The sequence below is a fragment of the Tyto alba genome, unplaced genomic scaffold (genome assembly GCF_018691265.1).
Source record: "Tyto alba isolate M040663 unplaced genomic scaffold, T.alba_DEE_v4.0 Super-Scaffold_42, whole genome shotgun sequence".
In the NCBI taxonomy this organism is placed as follows: Eukaryota; Metazoa; Chordata; class Aves; order Strigiformes; family Tytonidae; genus Tyto; species Tyto alba.
The window spans coordinates 24,467,467-24,488,129 of record NW_024881318.1 but is presented as its reverse complement, the minus strand read 5'-3'; the positions used below and the strand labels follow the sequence as shown (position 1 = coordinate 24,488,129).

The 20,663-nt window shown below is 38.1% G+C and overlaps 1 protein-coding gene across 5 annotated transcripts in view; it reads left to right on the top strand.

Moving 5' to 3' along the window:
• The window catches only part of PDE4D (phosphodiesterase 4D), a 432,217-nt gene that overhangs the window by 327,062 nt on the left and 84,492 nt on the right, over positions 1 to 20,663 (top strand). The window lies entirely within an intron of this gene.

Genomic DNA, 20,663 nt, shown 5'->3' with positions numbered 1-20,663 from the left:
TCTCTGTGAAACCATAATGGGTTTCTATATTTAATATTTATTTATAAAAATGCCTCATTGAAAACGGCATCGATAACCTTATATTGTTTCCTATCCTTATACCTCTTTTATTAAAGAGGATTTGAGTCCTGTGGTGACTCAAATTGGTGAATTTTGGTGTTGTATCATGCTAGCTTTCTGATTTCTGTCTTACTATCCTGGTATTCTTTCCCAAATATTTTTATTCCTTATATACCAGTGTGTGACCATGTCATGATTACTCATTAGGAACTTTTTGCAATGAAATGTAGTAGAAAGAACTGGCATGAGGAATGCATTGATCTTTCATTTGGCACATGGAGTTCTGTAGCTATACCAAGGCAAAGTCTTCACAGGACAAGCACTTAAGCAATGAGGAGAAATTTTCAAAAATGACTTTTCGGATTTGGGATGGTAAATTCTATTTCTATAACATTTGTATGTATGTAAGAGGAAAATAACTCCTTTGTAAAAGAGACTATTAATTCTAAAGAAACACTAACTTGAAAACAAGACCGGCATTGTAAGTTACATGAGCACTTTTGAAAATTTTACCCTGCAGCACTTTTGATTATTACTATGGCAACTTGGTCTTGGACATCTTTATGGGGATACACTTTATTTGACCTTGTATTTTTTACATCACATTAATCCATGTGTTCTTGAACTGTGTAATTTTCCAGGCTGTTACATTCTATACGTTGTGTTGGCAGAGTGAAAGTGTATCTGCTTTGCCTCTTGATAAAAGTATAGAGACACTTCATAAACAGGCAATTTATCATTTAAATCAAAAACTTAATGTTTCCAGAATTTTCAAAATAGCTCATTTTTTTAATTGTGTAATAGATTTGTAACTCAAAGAAGAAATGGTACTTAAGCTATTTTGAGAAGTATGGCTTTGTCATGTTCAATAGTTTCTGTCTTTAGGCTCTGGAATATATTAACATTGTAGATTTTTTCCTCTAGCCTCACACAATATTCATATTTACCTCTAAAAGACCCAATCTTGGCAGTTCTGTACAATCTCATTCTCCTAGAAACCCATTATGTAATCTGAGCATTTGCGTATAGGGGTCATCAGGGAACAGAGGGTTAAATCTTTATTCTACAAAAAGAAAAGCATCCTTAGTTAAGAATGTTCTGCAATCACACTTAAATGCATGGTAATTAAATAAATAGTAAGGGGAAACAGAGAAATGCTTAAATCAATTATAATCATAAGCCTTTGTTAATGTATTCCTTTAAAAGGTAATAGTGGGCACTGGTTTCAAATTACTCTCTGTGAGACATTTCAGTTATTGATAGATGCTACACCTATTTCTAATTGTGGGATTTTTCTCATACAACACAGTCATCCAAAGCCTCTTACCTTAACTGGAGATAGAGATACTGGAAAATAGGGCTCTTTCTTTGTTTCCAAGCGGCTAAGTTTAGGACGCTTATATAACCCAGTAAAATCCCTGACAGTAAAAGAAAATGTGATATCCAGAAGAGAAGATATGCAGGCATGTGAACACACAGTGAGACTACCTTATGTGCTGTCCCACAGTTATTTGCCTCAGATCAGCTGATTTTCTCCAGCAGGAGAAGCTGCTCAGACAGCAGTACCCAAGACATGCTCTGCTGGAAGATGCTCTTGCTCTTTTTAAATTCCCCCCAATCTGAAGGTTTCCATTCAATTAATCCTCAGAGTGCACTCTACATGTCAGAAGCAATAAATCATCTGAAGTTTAGAAGGAAGGTGGTGTAGTCAGTGCTGCAATTAATCTAAAAAATGCTTTTGTGCCAAGAAATATAAAGGAAGCAAGAGAAGGCAAAGAATAGTAAGGATAATTTAATATAATTTAGTTTAATCTGATTTCTCAAACATGCTGCTGGAATTGCTGTGTCCAAATTATGCGTTGAACTGAGTGAGCTGGGGCCTGTACGCATTGGATATGAGTGGCTAAAAGACTTTAATGATACAGGAAAGATATTAAGCCCCTATAAAGCATGAAAATGGCTGCAATTAATTTTGACTGTTGAATGGAGATTGAGGTTGGATACTATTTTACCTGAATGGGTTTGCCCATTCTTAGTCATAGACTGGTTTTGATATTTCCATAGCAACAAATTTCATGGCATAAGTACAGAAGTATGCATAGGTGCTTTCTTGGGGCATATAAAATCCTAGTACAACATGTTGCACTACAGCACTATGCCAAGAAGAAAAATATATTACAAAGACTTTTCCGGCTCTTCACAGAATGATTGGAAACCGTTTCAGATGCTACTAAGCTTTTTGAATTCCTCTGGGAACGTTTGAAATGTAGCTTGTGCAGATCCTTCCTGCTGAGAAATCCTCCTAGTCTTGCTGTTCTCAGAGTTCATGCCACAGAGTATCTAGAACAATATAGAATACAGGTAGAGCCCCATCACATCATCCAGATGGCTCAGCTAGCAATCTCAGTGAGAACTGATCACCAGAGTAACAAACTAGGTGACTGGAAGGCACAGCGTCACTAAACCATATCAATAGAAGCAGACACTTAAAATGTAGAGTTTATGTTGCTAAGCTTCCTACAGGAAGTGTCTTTGGGAAGACTCTGAGGGAAGGGATGATCACAGAAAGCAGAAGTACTGCCAAAGATATGGGGGAAACGAGAAGGGAAAGATAAAAAGGGATTTGGTAAATCCAAGTGACTAAAACAGCAAGAGCCAAAATCTCCCATTTACTATTTTAAGAATTCACCCTGAAGCATAAATATGGGAGAAAATGCATTAGCAAAAAAGTAGGAAATTGTGGAATTGAGAAGTGAAGTAGCACAGGAATCAAATGCTTAGATTCTTAGAAGCAATAGAAAACACGATAGCCTTTAAATTTGCAGTGATTTTTCAGTGTAAGTATGTAGAAGTTGATGACCAAAATATGGTCTGTTCTATTCAGTATATCTACATGAATCCTTTTGGAAGCTGTGTTGAAAGAAGATAATAAATATCAATGGCATACCTGATCTTCAGTATAAGACAAGTATGCTATAGCGTGGTGAGTGTTCCTTTTGCAGACAAATTAGGGGGTAGGAGGTGGGAGCTTTTCATGTATCAACAGACTTCTTAGACTTTTCTTACTTGCTTTAGATATCTAGGGTGTAGATATCTATTTTGTAAAGGCTCTTTAGGTTCCCCTTATAGTCAGTGTGAATAAGCAGACATGCAACCTGACTTATGTTAGATGTCGTCTTTAAAGGGAGATGAACTGCTCCCTAAAAGTGCCATGTCTCTCCATGACTGAGACCAGCCTGGGATAACTCCCAGCTTGCTGTACATTCATTCCATGTGTGGTGTTCTGTGCTTCAACCACGAGAGGGGTTCCTCTCACTACGAGTCACGTTTTCCAGGCAGGGATATGAATGGTGTTTCATCTCAAGTTGATAGCAGTTCTCTTAATACAACCACTGAATTAGAAGTAATGTTTCATTTTCAATAAAACTAAACTAGCTGTTACTCAAGGATTGAGCTTGCAAGTTTTAACTTTTGACTGATAACAAAGTGATGAAGCATTAGATATCTTTTGATTACTACAGTCCTAATATCTGCATTTCTAAACCAGAATAATTTGAATTAGGAAGGAACCATATAAGGTCTTTCTTGATATGTGTCAGATTTACAACAGATAAGAGATCTCACAATTTCTCTGTCCACTAATGACAATTTGCAAACTCAGTCTGGCAGCTGCTTTTATGTGCAAAGATTCTGCATGTCCAAAAGAATGAGTTTCTGAGCCTCCCAATACTATCACAACAGATGGAAAGTCTTACTTAACCTGAAATCACAGACACGGGGTCTGATTCCTATATATGCATATATTAGATAGACATAATACCTAATTCAGAGTAATAGCTTTAAAGGGGATTTAAATGTAGAGTACATAAATGGCCCTTTATATTACAAATGCAGTGTCAAAAGACCTGTAAGTGAAAAGACTTGTATATGTAACAAAAAAGCAATTTAATCATAAAATAAATCATAACTGAAACATTGCACTTTTTAAAAGTTATTTAAACTTCACAATTTTGCATCAAAAACTAACCCAAACCTATTTCACCAGATAGAGGAGAATATATGGAATTTTTCAATAACAAGCTACATTTCATTTATTAAAATGTAGGAAGCATGTGGCTTAATGTCAGGAAAACCCCTTCAAATTTTGTTACATATACAAAAACCATGATGATAGAGAAATAAACTATTTGCAAAGATTATGAGATTATAAATCTAACTGAACTAATTTGCTACTCCATGTTTCCATTGCTTCTTATTGGACTTGAGTTACACTCTTTACATGCATGGCTCTGCATCTTAAAATCCAGGAGAAATCAGTATCCTGATAATTAAATGGAATTTCTTACATGCTCTTCATGGGCTTTGTCCAACACATTTCATGATTTGTTTTGATTAGCTTCAGGTTTCCCAATTAAATTTATGGTTGTGAAATGGGATCTACCAGTCTTTTGCTAGAGATTTTATTTTATTACACTGTAATCAATCATTATTTAATAATTAAATATTAATTAATTAATTAAAGATTAGCTTCCTGTTTCTCAGAATGATACACTTAAGCAAGTATCACTATGGTAAGCTAAACATCTATATTCATACAGACTATAATCCTAAATACAAGCAGCTGGACATAACAAGAAAAAACAAAGGTTACAGATGAGAATCTGTACATCGTATTTTACAGCGCTGGGAATAACAGATTATTTTGTGTGGGTATATCTCTGTGTATCTCACCTATAACAGTTCTGTAACTGAAAGATTTTATTAAATAACAGAATGGAATTAAAATATAATAAATTCATGTTCAGTATGAAGCAACATTCTTGATATGCTTTAAACTGTTGAATAGTCCAGAAGGCAAAGTGTTACATACCCTGCTGACTCTTCCAGGGCCTGACTGAACTGTACAGTGTATCACTGCATGGAGATATTCTCAGTAGTCCAAATGCCTTTTATTCTTTCCTGTGTCTGGGATTCTACCAGAGCACAGCAGGGGATAAAGTAAACGTAAAAACACAAGTGGACAAAAAAAAAGCAAAAATGCATGCCTTACAGAGAACAGATGTTAATACAACACTGGGGTAATTGCTTGAAAGTGGGTATATGGGATTGAGGAGATCCTAATGTCTATAGAAAGAGGCTTAAAGATAAAGAATATTTCATTTTTTTAACAAAAGGAAACTCATAACGCAGTATCATCGTCACATTTTAAAATGCTAAAGACCTTAAAATTTCATACCCAGATTTAAGCAGATACACAAAACATGCTCTATTAAAGATGTAATTGCAGTATACATATCACTCCTCTAGATTTTGTCAGCAGGGTTACACTCATAATGAGAACTTCCCAGTCTTACTTAATTTGTCCACTGAATATATTTTTATTTTATTACAGAGAAGTACTCCTATGGTAAACTGCACTGCCAAATTTTTGGCAGATGTGAGGTAAAATGTTCTGAAATCCTCACTCAAGTTTATTGAGCAAAGTGCGATTTCCTGAAGCACTGGGGGATGTTTTTGATAAAATGGCCTTTGTTCTTTGTGCAGTATGTTGAATGATATGTAAATGTTCTGTTTCTTTGTACTTTTGTTTATACACATATACCTATCGATATTTTGAATTAATTTAGCTCGCCTCAGCCAATTATTTTAATTTCAGGGTAAACACCACAGACACTTATATTTTCAAGTGTAAATGTGATCTGTAGCATTTTCACATCTTTCGGTCTATGGTAAATGCCATCTATTATTTGAGAAATTAGCAGATGTGTATCTGCAGACTCACAGCAGGTTAACAGTATACATCACCAGTGGCTGAATTCAAGCATTACAAGTGCTTTGTATACACAAAAGTCACTGGCACACACGTCAGTCCACCTCAGTTTACTTCCTAGGGGACTATGTTCAATACTCACATTTAGGACCAGAATTCCTACCAAGAGCAAGTTAAATGTGTCTTTTTAACTTCTGTGAATGCTTTTGAAATTCCCCCTTTATGTGAACTATGTGAAAACAGCCACATTCATTAGAACTGTTTTCTCAGACCAAAAAAATAGCATGTTGTGTTGTTTGGTGTGAATTTTATGCTATTTGAAGAGTAATAGAACAAGAGAGAGGAACTGATAAACCAAAAGAAAACTGTGTGGAAGGTTATATACCTATATTAAGCTGTTGATATTAAATGAGTCCTGAAGATGTGTTTTTTGGAAGATACTCATAGCACATACACATCTAAGTGCTATTTGTCACTGTCAATCAGATAAATAAGTATTTATCATTTTGTTATTGCTATCCAACTCAACTCATGCCTTTAAAAACAAAAGTCCTCTTACAAACTCACATCCCAGGCCTGATATTGTTTTTTTGTATTAAATTGAAGTACTTGACACAAAAAAAAAATGTAGAATTCAGAGTTGACTTACTTATCCTGGTTTCTTTCATGGATATTCATTTAATTACCATCTATGCCACCCCCTTGCTATTTCATGTCTAGAACATCCTTTCAGAACTTACCCATCCTCTATGAAGAAGTAATTTCTTTTCTAAAAAATTAAAATAAAATATTGCTTATGGTATGTGGACCTCTGTATGGCACAGACCAATGTGAAAGGACAGATCTTCAGTTGTTGCTTTCTCTTGGTGCTGGTACTTCTAACAGCCTTTAAGCATCCACAGTGGCATCAAGTTTTGAAACTCAGTAGGCAATTTGAAACTATTCTGAGAAAACTGTTAGAGAAAAATGCTATGGAAAAAAAACCCACAGTTTTTTGTCAGAAAAAATATATTTTACCATAACTTAAAACAATTAACACTGGTCTGTAATACACTATTTGGATTAATCAATCTAAATTTGATCTTAATATATAAAACAAGAATGCAATTAGAAGAAGATCAGTAGTCCACATATGGAATGGAGTTTCAAAAGGCTCTGTGCATTTTACATTAAACTGTTGTTATGTAACACTGAATTTTATTTGTGGTCTGCATCCTTGTTCAGTTTTAGAGTTAATGTAAGGTACTGAACTCAAGGCTTTACATACTGAAAGGACACCAGAAACAGATGGTTGAGATGGAAGGAAGATTAAAAACTAAATGACTGGTCTACATGGTGTACAGTGCCTTCTTGAATACTTTTATTTTGATGGGTAGCAATATTGAAATTGCAGGTAAAATCTAAAATACATCTGAAACTAGAAGTGCTCCATTCTGTTTTCTTTTTAGAGGAGACCCCAGCTCACATTTATGTGATAAATTCTACTATGAATGTATGTGTCAATATTCAGTCTGAGAAAATAAATTATACTTCTGAATATTTGGGGTGATGCATTATAGACTCGCATTTTTTTCTTGTTGTGCAATTCAGTTTGCATGGCAGTTTGCACGGAAGGGCACACAGGAAGGGCAGCCTTTGGAAAATGGGCTGTTTTCTTCTGGTGGACAGATGGAGGTAGCCTTCTGTTGAAACAAAATGTTTTCCGCCCACCGCAACTGCAATGCTGTGACTGAAACCCAAGTGGAAGTGGTAAAAGCTTCCTATGTGGATACCCACACCCAGACTGAGCCCCCCAAAAACTGAAAGAGCTGCCCAGACCCAAAGTTTGCAAAGGGAAAGTAAGCTTGCTTCCAATCCAAGGTGATAGACTCAACCAACTCACAAGACAAAGGAGACTGGACTCTTATCTATTCTCAGGGCAGGAGGAGGAATCTTCCCTTTGTCCCTGAAGTGCTCCTGTGTAAGAGGTATGATGCCCTGGGGCTGGAGAATGAAGAGAAAGTAGTACCAGGCACGACCCAGGAAAGGCCAGCCGTGCACAGTTGGCCCAGCCACCCACCCACATTAGAACTGGTGCCACCAGAAAAGTACCAAGGGTGTTAGTAATTGGAGGTTGCTTGCTGAGAGGCACCAAAGTGCCCATTTGTCACCCAGACAATATTTCTAGAGAAGTTTTCTGCCTGCCAGGAGATCATATGCATGACCTCACAGACAGACTGCTGAGCCTGGTAAAGCCTGTGGACTATCATCTGTTCTTACTGTTCCAAGAATGATCAAATGATGCTGTGACAAGGCAAGTCAGAAATATCAGAGGAGAGTTTATGTCCCTTGGAACAACATGAAAGGGATTGGGAGCACAAATGGTGTTCTCCTTCACCCTCCCAGTCAGAGAAGGGGGTTCAAGAAATAGGAGATGAATGGAACCAGCTAATGACTAGCTGCTTAGCTGGTGCCATACTCAATGTCTCAGTTTCTATGATCTTGGACATACCTTTGAGAAACTAGGTCTGTTGACAGTTGTCAGGGCTCAACTGACCGGGTGGGAGCAAGACTGTCCTGGGCAATAAGCTGGCTGGACTTATAAAAAGAGCTTTAAATTAGATTTAGTGGGGGAAGGGCGTGGTGTTCTATGCACTAAGGAAGAGATGGGGGCTGATGAGGCATTAAGAATCAACAGGGAAACCCCTGTGAACTGCCTCAAGGGAATTAGGGTGAGCTCCTCTATAAAGGGGATGTGGTTAATAGCCCAGCTGAAGTGCCTCTATACCAATGCACGCAGCATGGGAAAGAAATAGGAGGAGCTGGTACCTGCTGCTCAGTTAGAAAACTACAACCCAATTGCTGTCAGAGAAACTTGGTGGGATGAATCATATGATTGGAGTGCTGTGATTGACAGCTATAAAGTATTCAGAAGGGACAGGCAAGGAAGGAGAAATGGGGGAGTTGCCCTCCACGTCAAAAATGTGATTGATCCCATGGAGCTATCCCTGAAGAACAGCAGTGCACAAGTCAAGAGCTTATGAGTGAAAATTAGAGACTAAGACAACAAAAGAAACTCTGTGGTTGGTGTCTGCTACAGGCCACCTGATCAAGAACAAGAGGTTGATGAACAGCAACAGACTGTGAGATTGAGTGCATCTTTGACAATTCTGCAGATGACACCAATCTGTGTGGTGAGGTTGACATGCTGGAGGGAAGGGCTGCCATCCAGAGGGACATGGACAGGCTTGAGAGGTGGGGCTCATGCAAACCTCATGAAGTTCAACAAGGCCAAGTGCAAGGTCCTGAACTTGTGTCAAGGCAATCTTGTGTTCAAATACAGGCTGAGTGATGAGTAGATTGAGAGCGGCCCTGCGCAAAGGGACTTGGTGGTGTTGGTTGATGAGAAGCTCAACATGACCCAGCAATGTGCACTCACAGCCCAGAAAGCCAACCATATCCTGGGCTGCATCAAGAGAAGTGTGGCCAGAAGGTCGAGGGAGGGGATTCTCCCCCTCTACTCCACGCTCATGAGACCCCACCCGCAGTGCTGCATCCAACTGTGGGGCCCCCGATATAAGAAGGATACGGACCTGCTCGAGCAGGTCCAGAGGAGGCCACAAAAATGATCGGGGGGCTGGAGCACCTGCCCTGTGAGGCCAGGCTGAGAGAGCTGAGGTTGTTCATCCTGGAGAATAGAAGGCTTCAGGGAGACCTTATAGCAGTCTTCTAATACTTAAGAGGAGGCCACAGGAAAGACAGGGAGGGACTCTTTATCTGGGTGTATAGTGATATGATGAGGGGTAACCATTTTAAACTGAAAGAGGGCAGATTTAGACTAGATATGAGGAAGAAATTCTTTCCTGTGAGGGTGGTGAGGCCCTGGCACAGGGTGCCCAGAGCAGCTGTGGCTGCCCCCTCCCTGGAGGGGTTCAAGGCCAGGCTGGACGGGGCTGGGAGCAACCTGGTCTGGTGGAAGGTGTCCCTGCCCATGGCAGGGGGGTTGGGACTAGATGGTCTTTAAGGTGCCTTCCAACACAAACCATTCTATGGTTCTGTGAACTCAGATAGCTGATAAAAAGAAACAGATTTATATTGTGCAATCCAGATCAAATATAAATTTAGCTTCCAATTAAATCCCTCCAGCTGGTCCATGCAGTTCAGTAACAAATTAGCAATGCAGATGTCCTTTGTTTTAGCTAGTTTCAGCTATTCTGTTTGCAAAACAGGCTCACAATTTTCCAACAAGTGTTCTGAATGAAGGACTGACAATCACCACCTTCATTGGAATTGAACCAAGCCCCAATCACTACTGTACAAAGTACTTTAAAGAGGCCTGTATACTCTTTTTTTAAACGATCAATAATATTTTGCAAAAATGAAACAGTTTTGGAAAACAGCGATATTTACATCAGCAATTCTTTTCAGTTAATCATTAAAGGCCTTATCTAGGTAATGATAGCTAAAAGGAGAGTTATCTCATTTACAGCCTTCTTATCCACAATAAAAACAAAATCACATTGCTTTGTGAGATAGAGGGCACAAATTACATTCAGAATGAAATTAATTCATATGTCTCTTGTCCACAGTAAACAATGCATGTAGCAAACAGGCAGGGAATAGGAGACAGGAGTCTGCTCCCTACCCAGTATTTCACAGTCACTTTGTCACCTTTGGGGGTGAACTAGCAGCTTCTTTGCTTGCGCACACTGTTTGTGGCCATTTGATATTCATAAATGGAGGTCATATTTGCTTATATTCTATGAAAAACTAGCTCTCTGTCTCACATTTTTTGCAGCACTGTCATGCACTGTGGTGAAATAATACCTGCTTAAAATGGGTCATTTGAAAGGATAACTACAAAGTTGTATTTCCCTTTTAAAGGGAATAGTATTTGTGTGCCCAGTTCAGCCCCCTTCCTTGCTTTAGGGTAGAGGTTATTATTAACAGGATCCATCTGTGAAGGCTTACAGAATGCTTTCTCCTTCTTGATTTGTAGACCTTTAATTAATGTTGCAAAACTTTTCTAACTGAATGAGAGATTCCAAATAAAATCTTTATCTAGTGCTTCTTTAAGTTCAGTGGGTTTGTTAAACAGTGATTAACTTTCTTTGGGCAGAACAGCAGGAAGAGGATTGATGTGGTTTTTGACAACTGAAGCTGCTCATGTATCATCTCACATTCAAGGAAGTGAATAAAACCAGGCTACAAAAGAGAATACTCTCAACATTTGATTACCACACAGTACTGTAGAAAAATCTAAAAAATTCAGGCTTTCTATACAGTGAAAGTATAAGAAACCGAAATATTTTCAGGATCACCTAGGATGTTTAAACAATTACTTGCTCTGACTACACTAACTGCAAAATGGTGGTTCACTTTATGTCATTTAAAAATGCTAATTAACATATATTATGAAAATATGCATTTTCCTCAGTATTATGCACATTTTTTGTTTTGCACTTCAACACTGATGTCTGATGGTCAAACATGTAAGCTTTCATAAAACAGCAATTTACTTAAACAGAGAAGTAGAGTCATAGTTTAAAACATTCCTGACAAGTATGTTCCTCCGAATCAACAACTAGAAAATAACTGTGGTTTTTTTTGCAGTGTGTGGACTATAACACTTGGCCCCTATGTACAATTTTTAATTTCTTAACAGTCTATTTTGGTGGAAACATGTGGTTAGGTTATCAAACTGCATGGAGACTAGATGGTAGCCTCTGCTTGTAAGCTTTATCCAGAACTTCAGGTTCCTTTTCCTTAGGACTGCTGTGTAGCACAGCCTTGATTTCGAAACAAACTTATACATTTTGGAATTAGAACAGTGATCAGTTTAAAAAGAAAACATACGAGGCATTATCAATTTCTGCATCAATCATCTGATATGCAACCCAACATAGATCTTCACTTCTTACCTTTAAACTGGTCTCATATTTTGCTCCATCAGTAAAAGTTCTTACATCACCATTTCACCCAGACTGTCCATATTACTGGAAAGACAGACAGGATGACAAGCTTCGTGTGCTTCCTCTTCTCCTTTCAGCTCAGCTGTGTCACTTACGGTCACTGGTAGTTGAGAACTGTACGTGACCCAAGGTTGCATTTTCTGTATAGATAACATCAGCAGAACTGACAAGAGTGAAAAGTGGTTTTGTCTGTAGGACTGGAATGAGAAGAATCAGAAAGAAAAATAGGGTCTTGTCTATGTAATTTTTCTCATTCCTGTTACAAATGCAGCCTGCTGGCTGATGAATATAGAAAATAAAACTCTGCAGATGTGTCTTCTGGTATGACTGTCGGATGCAGTCTGAGTGCACCTTCATTTCACTCTTCATCCAGCTTCTGACATCTCTGATTGGTGATACATTATCTTATGTCCAGCTGAAAAGGCAGACTGAAAGTAGATCTCTTCTCCATTAACAGGTTACCAAGAAGCTGGTCCATTAAAGCCTAATCACTTTCCTGAGTATCCATTCAAAAATTACGGGCTACATTGTGATCACCCATTAAATTGCCTACGTTCTGCTTTTATTATATGAAGGATCCTGAGTATGGAGCTTGAACAAAGCATGAATTAGAGCAGCCAGGGTCAGACAACCCTGGACACAAGCAAGAGTAACAGCTCTTCTCTTGCAGACTAGGAAGTTCTGCAGGTGTCTCTACACAGTCTTTTGTTTGTGCTCAGATAAAATGAATAAATTACCCCAGGAGTAGTGCTCACAGTTTAAGGCCTGCCTCTGCACAACATCTTCTCCAGGAGTGACCTCATCACCAAACAACAGGGACAACCTACCTTTTGCTCATTCTCTCTCTGACCTCATGCATTTTGCATTACATTCTGCAAAGTGACTCATCTTCAGCTGGAAGGAGCCATTCCAGGTCTGCTGGTAGGAAAATCGACTTGTGTGTACCACACTTTCTCAGTAACTGGGATCAAAAAATTAAAGAATCAGAAGTTCCTAAAACTCAGGCTTCTGCTCTCAGGCCAGAAGTTCTAACATCTTCATGCAAAAAGACCTTTTCTTCCTATGTTAGGCAACTCACTTCAGAAGACCTTTGGCGGTGGGAACTGGGAAGTATGGAAGTAACAGGTCAGCATGGAAGTAACTGGTGGGCATACCTTAGTCATGTATTCAGACATGCCCCTGTGTTTCATGCTTCCAACTGGTTGGCTCAGTATATCAAATCCCTCTGACCAGTCACAGGCTTTCTCTACAGTGAGGGGAGGCAGGCAGGTGCCTTGGGCAATCCGAGTGCACCCACCCCTTGCCCTGTCCCCCCACCCCACCCCCCTGATTCGTAGGCAAGACCCTGAGAGTCATCCAATAGACATTACTTTGGTGTCACTATTCAGAAAGAGACACCAGCAGTGGGAAGCCTAACATAGTCCCAAATACTGTAAGGTATCTCCTAGCAGAAAACTGTCAGGGAAGAGTTGCAACAAGGAATTTACCAGACTTGCTTCTGGGAGTTCAGGGGAAATGACAGGAGGCACTGACAGGAGGCACTGAAAGAGCCAGTAGTTCTTACTGGAGCGCTTTCACTTGAAATGTTAAAAGCACTGGGGTATGACTTCTTCAAAATTTCATAATCAAATCCAAGCCACAGTACTCAGACAGGTTTGCACAGCTCTATGGCTCTTGCCTGAAGTTAACAGAATCAGAAAACTTTGGGATTTTTATCATAGTCCTTAATCAGCTCACAGTTAAGAATATTCAGCTCCATCTTGTGTAGGAGCAGACCTTTTGTACAAGGAATATCTTGATTTTATCTCCATCATGATAATGTCCTGCATTAATGAAGCAGCTGTGGCCACATGCATAAAGTTTTAGGTGATACTAAATATTAAAAATTATTCCCAAATATTTACATTAAAAAACTAGTAGTAAATTGCCAATCTAATTCATTATGCTTTCCCCATGCAGTATTTTAAATTAATTTCTGCAATGATATTTATCTTTGAAAGTGTAAATTAGATTCGAAGTTGAACTAACTCTAAGCCAGAGAAAAAATGAAGATGATAGACAATAAATTAAGGTAGTCTGTCTTAAATCATAGGATAATATGAGAGAAATATAAGGTTTCTTTCCTTAATAATAGCGAAGAAGGTAGGATTGCATCTGAGTGACTGAATTTTGCCACTAGATAACGTCTTACTATGCTAAAGAAACAGGAAGTAACTCAGGAATGTATTACAGAATTGACTACTGGATTAGCAAGCATTTTAAAATTCCCATTTTATTAAGACATATGCTAGTGGCTGGCTTAGTGGACATCCAGTAGGAACCATTGACTAATTAGTCTTTAATAGAAGGAGTGCACAGATGAGTAGAAGTAAAAGTCCAGGAAGAAGTTAGTGCCAAAGAAATTAAGGATTAAAATGGAAAGCAGTTTGACATAGTCTGGCTACCTGAGCTAACTAAATGTTTTCAATGGGATGCAGAAGAGTCTGACAGATGACAGGAGGCAGCTAGTAGGAAAGAAACCAACATTTGTTTGGGGAAGGGTCTTTAATACTACTATTTTTATTGTCAATGCAGTTGTTATTACTTATATTCCTTGGAATTATTAATATTTGAATCCTCCTTCTTAAAGGGAAAAAGCAAAATCAGAATTTTGGGAAGGTTTGTTTCTTTTTAATTGGAGTTTGGCAAATAGAAGCAGCAACAAAGGCAAATGAACCCACCTACCCCTCAACTGCTTTTTGTATTCTGTCCTTTCTGTGTCCTAAACAAAAAGGAACCTGTGTGATCTATTTCAGCACTTCCGCTGCAGAAATTCTTTTCTTCTCCAGTGTATTCCTTTTTTTGGTTTTGTTTTGTTTTTTTCCGGTGAATCTCAAAACTTTTGCCTTATCAGATAAAAAGGCTGTTTGAACCCTGTCATTCCCCATTCGATCTTCAACTCTGAAAAACTATCAGACAAAGGAGGGGGGAAGAGAAGCATTAGTCCTAATGCAGTCTATGTTTTTGCAGTTCAAGACAGTATCTTCAGAGAAAGAGCAAGCAACTAACATACATACTACATACGTGTTTTTCACACAGGAAAGCAATAGTCAAGTGGTGAAACCACTTCGTTCTCACGTTTCTGCTACCTGGAAATGCATGTAAGCATGCTGCTTAGCAAACATAGATTTTTACTATATGATATTGTGAAACCAAAATGTGATTTCCTTGCTCCTGTTAATTCACATGATGAAGTCTGCAAGCCTTTGTTTTGCAGAGTAAAACCTGAAGCTGCAGCACCCATGAGTCTATTATGCTTTTCTCTCATCTAGTCCGGTTATACCCTCCTTGCATATTTACACTCCCTTGAGCTCCATGTCTCACTACCTGCCCTGATTGGCTTATTTGTTCTTTAGGAGGTGCTGGTGGCAGTGTGATACGATGCAGTGATAAGCCATAGTGGGAGAAGACACAAGGAAGACAAATGATCCTTGTAGCCTCAGTACATATTCCAAAGAAAAAAGGCACAGTTCTGTTCCACAAATGCTGTTGTCTAAACATACCCGCTGGAACACAGAGTTGATGCTCAGAGGAGTAAATGTTGCTTCAACAAATAATACGTGTTTGTGGTAAGACCTGGTGTGTTGAAATACCTGCCAGTTCTACCCTGAAATCTCTTTTCTCCAAAGATGGCATTAGTCTTGTCTATAAAATACAGGCTATAAAAATAGCACAGATTTTCCAAGAATCCCCTTGAAGACTGGTTGTTAAAATAAATAGGTATTCCTACTTCATAGTATATGTAGGTTTACTGATACACATTGATTTTTAAAAACTGTGTTTTGATGGTTCTGTGAGAGACCAATACTATAGGCACTCCTTCCAAGCACAACTCAATCCTGCAGACCTGGATTATAAACCATCTACTAGAGCCATATTTCCATTTGCAAAATAAAAAAGGTTGACATCAGTATTCTAAAATTTTATAGAATAAAAATAAAATTTTTCACATTAGCTATAGTTCTTTGAATAAAAGTAACAACTCCATCCAGCCAAAAAAAAAAATAAAGTACACCATAAAATACTCATCTTTCTCCCAAAATGTGAAATGCTGCCTTCCAGAGGCAATATTACAAGATGTTGACTGCTACTGCAATGTTCTGGAATAAATTTCTCAATTGTAAAAGGAGTATGAAAAGTGATCACGCAAAAAGACATGAATCCCATTTTAAAGCAAACTTTTGTGATTATGTGTGAAAAAGTGTGCCTAAAACTAGATTGATATAATTTATTTTGGAGTCATTAATGGTATGACACAGCTATGAGTTAAATTCTTATTTAAAAGTAGTCAGGCCTATCATCTAAACTCTGTAATGTATGCTAGGTAATGTAATTAACTGAAAGAAGCACGTGCAGTACCTGTAGTTAATCTTTATACTCCTCAGCAGCCTTTTTTTTTTCTGAAAATCTACAGACTTTCTACCTACACTTCCTGTAGAGGTGTTGGTAACAAGTGGGAACACTTTTTTTCATAGTTGGGACCCAAATCAAAGAAGGTCACTTTCTTGTGTTCTGCATGGTTTCTCAAAGTCTGCCTCACACACTAATACAGGGACTCCTTCTGCTACATTTTAAACTGCTCAGTTGAGACACTCCCAAACTTCAACTCAATTGGTTTAAAAATTAACTGCTCGTCTTTCTAAATGCCTATGATTTAACTACTTTACGCCTTGTGTCAGAAAACCTGGGGCATGTATTTAGATCCTATCGATTTAAATGGGACATAGGCTATGGTTCAACATCTATTTTAAAGTAAAACAATCAGTTTATATAATTCCTGAATCCCATCAATCATTTCTTTGCTCTCCCTACTCCCTACCATACACTATCAAGTTGTCTGTGCAGACACAGGGTGAAATAATCAATGAACCCAACAGACCGAAAAATAACCTGTATTATTTTTATTTTTTTTTTTCAGTCTGTATATTTTTCAGTTGATTCACTACACAACTACTCAAATACTTGTCTGAAAACAAATGAATGGGCTGCTGTAAGTATAGGTTAAAGCAGTGAATGGTGGGCTAGCCTAGAAACTTGAAATTAGCTTAAGCAGTACTACGGCAAAAGAGAAGTGCTGGGTTTATACAGGTTTCTGAAGATATGGATGTGATAATTGTTGCCTTATGGGTCATTAGCTACCATCGAAACCCTTAGCAGGCATATGGCACTTTTCATTCCAGAGTTGCAATGTTTCCACAAAAATAAACCTATTTTTCGACTGGCAGGAAGGTGGCCCAGATCACAGGCAAACATTTCCATATGATTGTGAAGTAATTTAATGCCATCAAAAAAGTTACACAGATTAGGAGATTTGACAATAGACACACTTGTAAAATAAACTAAGGAACTACGTAGAAGTATATGAACCCATGAGTTTGCCTTTCATCATGCTGTCATCATTTAATCTCCACAGAGTGTCAATCTGAATTGCTGAAAATGAAACTATAGATTGAAATATGGCAGTAGAGTTCATAGAGCAAAACTAGTTTTACTGGAATCTCAGTCAAACAGGTAAATCAAGCTTGGCTTTTAGAGTTGTTAAAAAAATATTAAGAAAGAAATAAAAATTACACAAAATATCACATAGATGTGCATTTCCCTCATCCACCTGAGTGACACTTAAAATGTAAAAGAACACATTCAGCTTTCATGCTTCCAAAAGCCTTTTTACTTTCTTTTAAGCTTTGTTCCAGGTGGATTTCTTTCTGAAACAACAGTGATTCATTTTAAAGATTTAGCTGCCCTTTTCTCACATATGTGAAAAAGTCTTGCACATCGAAGTGCAGAAGATCACTATCCAGATGTGACATTCAGACACGAAACTCAGATGCACAGCACAGCAAGTTCATGTCTCTGAGAAAAGAAGAAAACAAAACAATCCCCTCTCAACTCTAACTCAGATTGTTGCTGAGAAAACATAATTCTCAGAAAAGATCCAAAGTAACATTTAACTGTACTGACTCTACTGTACAGTAAGTATAAGCAAAGTGTGTTAAAAACTGAAACAAACAGTGACACTGTCACCCAAAATGCTTAATTTGGAGAGCAGTTTGCTGAGGTAAATAGTTTCATCTTCCTTTCGTTGAGAAAATGACTATGTATAGTAAGTATCCACAGCTTGTTAAAAATGAACAGAGTGAAGATTGGAAGTGCTTATTACTTGGATTTCAAAAGGTAATAAATATAATTTTTTTTTAATATATTCAAAACCAGTAAATAGATATTATCATTCAGGTTATTTTTCACTTTAGACATAGTGTTTTAGAACTGCTTTGGAACGTTTCCAATGTTCTAATTGGGAAAAAGGTGTAAGATTCAGCGTGAGGTTTCCAACAAGACAAAACAGCCAAGGGACCCGAAACACATTTTCACGTGTTGCAACTTTTAGGCTAAGTTGTTTGGGTCCACATGCGTCAGCCTGACCACAGAGGAAAGCTTAGACAATTCAGTCAAAAGAGCAGCAAGCTGAGCACAGAGCTCATTGCACAGCTGGGGGTTCTGCCGCCTGAGCTTTGTGGTCCTGAAACTGTGCTGCCAGGGTTGCACGGCAGAGATTGCTGATGTCCAGCAGCACTAAAGCTAGCCTTTGACTGCAATGCAGGCCGCCTTCAGGAGCTGGCTGTGTGGACACAGCACTGCGCTGAGACTCACACCTGGCATTACTTCTAAGCTTTCTTGTGTGATCACACGCGCGCTTGTGGCTTCCTCTCTTACACTGCCTACCTCATTGTGAGGACAAATCCACTACTGTCGGTGAGATACTCTTGACAACCTGCTGATCAGCCATCTGGTGACAGTCTGCTGGGGATATTACAGATTTAATGTCATTTTTTACGTTTGTTCAGCAAGTTACAGGGAGCAGACAAGGCTTCTGTTAAAGCACAGAATCTTGCTAAAAATTGAATGTTTGCTCTTTCTTAACTTCGAATTATTTTTTCCTCCAGTTTATTCCCTTAAAGAAAACCCCTATCTTTCTTCTCCTTATGCCTATTTTTCTTTCAGTTTCTTCTTCTATCCCCCAAGTCATAACTTGATTTATAATCTGTCCTGTTTTCTCCTGTTTAAATGTCCTCATGTTTTTCTTTAAATGCATTCCTGCAATGTTTGATCATATCTTTATGATCTATTATCTTTATTATCTTTATTTTCCTACACATTCTCTTTACAAAACAACAGCAGCAGCTGCAAAAGAAAAAAAAAAATCTCAAATGAAGAGGCTTAGATTAGAATAATTCTAGCCCTACATAGAAAAATTTGACAAAATAGATCATGTGTAAGCATTTATAAAAACAGGACTGGACCCAAGCACCTTTACACATTTATTTATAAGACTGGATTCAGTTATGTTTCAGTGCTTTTTAATCTATTAAATAACAACTGTTCTCAAATCAACATTTATCACTTTCAGAACTGTTTATCAAGGAATATTTCTACCTGTGGGTAATAAACTCACTTAGAACATTGGGGGTTTTTTGCCTTTTGTGCAGTTTATGCCAACACTATAGTTGCACCATTCCTAAATACAAAATTATTAAATGCCTTATAAACTTTATTCTAGGAAAAATAATGGAGTTGTTAACACTAGCTCAATATTGCCCATGACAAAGCCCAGTATTACAGTATTTCAGATATGCATTTTATTGTCTGAGTTACCGATTACCTCATCATCTGGCAATGCTTGACAAGGTTATTTGGAAGCTAGCATTACTATTTCTGTACAGGGAAAGAGCTTCCCCAGCACGTTCTAAGGCAGCCTTGCAAATGAGGAGGACTGCAAGACATATAGATTTACCTGCTGGTACCAACAGGAATGAAGAAGGAAAGTGTGCCTTTCATCCACCTGAGCAAGAGCCCAGTATTAGTAAAGTCTGAGGCTAAAGCAAATAGTCTCACAGCTGCATGGCTATCAGATTAAAGCTGGTTTAGCAATATCTGCTCGTACTGTGATCACATCCCTGGATGCAGTAGCAACACAGCTTTAAACAAAACATACCACATGTGTAAAGTCCAAACTAGCCACTTTCCTGTTATACAAGATTGTTTCTATCAGTCCTCAAACCCGGCTATGTGTTGTGTTGATAGAGGGTGGTTACTGGATGACAGTCAGATTCATTAAAAAAGGCTTTAGTCTATGTAATTAGCACAGTAAACAAAAGCACAAACTCTTTCACAGAAAAGATAGCTCCCCACATCTAATCAGTCATTTAACGTGTGAAGTTGTTTATCAGAGGATTCAGGAGATAGTGTTCTTGAATTCATTCTCTCCATACAGTCTGTTCTGTTAACTGAGGCTGGAAACAGGAATTGCTCTTTAAAGGGTGGAGAAAAAAAAAAAAATATTCTGCAAAGGCCTTCTCCATGAAGAGGATGTTATTCATGATACACAGCCACTACGTCTATCTGGCCATATTTTAAGACTGCAATTTCCTCTTCTTGCCATTACAGAAACTCCTGTAATGCAAAAAGGTGACTTCACTGTTACTAATCCTTTGGAAATATGCAGGTGAGAATAAACGTCAGGCTCCCTTGTGAAGTGGAAATGTTAGCACAACAAAGTATAGTCCATCACAACTGTAAATGGGAATGAAATTTCTAAGCTACTCCTCAAGCAAAGAGCATGGATCAGAAGTTGTAATTGTGCATGCATCTGCTAGTTGGATGTATCAAAAATACTCAGCTAAAAAATGACACTTGAGGAAATATATATCCTCTAGGTCCTAATCCTGGGAGGGGGAAAAAAAAAAAAAAAACAAAACAAAACAACATAATCTGTCTTCTAATTTTAAAATTGCTTGACTTTTACTTTTAAAATACTGATATCCCATCCTGGTAGAGTATATATA